Below are 1,425 nucleotides of genomic sequence, written 5' to 3'. Positions count from 1 at the left end.
AACCGGGGCCCTCTGGCATCCCAAGCGAGTTCTTAACCATCGCGCCACTCGGCCGGCCCAGGGCTTGTCTCTTGAAACTACATTTCCCAAAAGGCCCTGGGGCTGCTGAAGGCTCTGATTGATCCATTGGCGAGGGACCCTGGGCGCAGCTGTGGCCTCTCCGTTTCCCCCTCCCCCTGGTCCGAGCTATGAGAAAGGCCACCCCCTGAGCCGGGCCTGCGCAGGGCGATCGCCCTCACCTCTGGACCGCAACGTGGGCCGGATGCTTCAGCTGTGCCAGTGGGGCTGTGGCCTTTCCCCATGTCTTGTCTCACAGCACCGCTTCCGGGAGACCTCCGAGCCCAGCCTCCATCTTAGCGGAGGCTAAGGCTGCCGGCAACGGCAGGGATTGGAGGAGACTGTGTGGGCCACGCCTCCGACGGCGCTCTTGGCGATCTGGGCTGTCGGGAAGTATAGTTAGGCGACGAGGCCGCCAAGCGCTAAGTCCATGCGGGGGCGCCCGAGGCTGTCTCTACCTAAGGCTGGCTTTCTCGCCGCTTAATTTCTTTTGCATGTTTCCCGCCGCCTACTTTCTTTCTTTTCATCATCCTTCCTACCTCCTTCCTTTCCTGGCTCTTTCTCCCTGTCTGTCCCCCTCCCACCCCCATCCTGGAGAACTGGTTCCCTTCAGATTGTCAACATATAATTTTCAAAAAATTTGAAAACAGGGCTGCTCAAGTGGCTCAGTTGGTTAAGAGATTGAACTCTGAGCAACAGGGTTGCGGGTTCGACTCCCACATGGGATGGTGGGCTACACCCACCCGCAACTAAGATTGAACTTGGCTGAGTAGCTGCGAGCTGCCAACGGGCGGCCAGATGGCAACTGGACTTGGAGCTGAGCTAGCTGCGCCCTCCACAACTAAGAATGAAGGACAACTTGGCTGTTCCCCTGCCCCAATTCCCCAATAAAATCTAAAAAACAAAAAAATTTAAAAACCAACTCAGTGAGCACGACTCAAAGATTAATTTACCTCATGAAGGGAACTAGGAGGATGACAGTGGTGGTTCCGCTAATATGAGAGAGAAGGAACAATAGAAATGGTGAAAACGAACATTAAAAACGCAAAGTCACATTAGTGCCCTAGAGGGCAGTGGGCGGGCCCAGGCGTCTCAGTGTCCTGCCTATATAGAATCCTACAGGGTGACACAACTCCAACCATTTGAGGTACTCTTTTCCACTGGACAGAAAGCACTTGCAACCTATCAACCTTTTACAAGTTAGTATCTAACTTCACAGTATCTGGACTCCAATCAAAGTAGTTTTAAGAAGAGTTTCCCTAGGGCCGGCCGAGTGGCGCGATGGTTAAGAACTGGCTTGGGGTGCCAGAGGGCCCCGGTTCGGATCCCACATATGAGGGCCAGTGACACTGCCCTCCACAGCTAAGA

At 54.5% G+C, this 1,425-nt stretch overlaps 1 protein-coding gene across 5 annotated transcripts in view; it reads right to left on the bottom strand.

Moving 5' to 3' along the window:
* The window catches only part of LOC109377091 (tigger transposable element-derived protein 1-like), a 25,996-nt gene that overhangs the window by 23,423 nt on the left and 1,148 nt on the right, over window positions 1-1,425 (bottom strand). The gene's annotated exons all lie outside the window — the stretch shown is intronic.

The sequence above is a fragment of the Hipposideros armiger genome, unplaced genomic scaffold (genome assembly GCF_001890085.2).
Source record: "Hipposideros armiger isolate ML-2016 unplaced genomic scaffold, ASM189008v1 scaffold_1286, whole genome shotgun sequence".
Classification (NCBI taxonomy): Eukaryota; Metazoa; Chordata; class Mammalia; order Chiroptera; family Hipposideridae; genus Hipposideros; species Hipposideros armiger.
The sequence above is the reverse complement of the archived record's forward strand: the minus strand, read 5'-3'. Positions and strand labels throughout refer to the sequence as shown.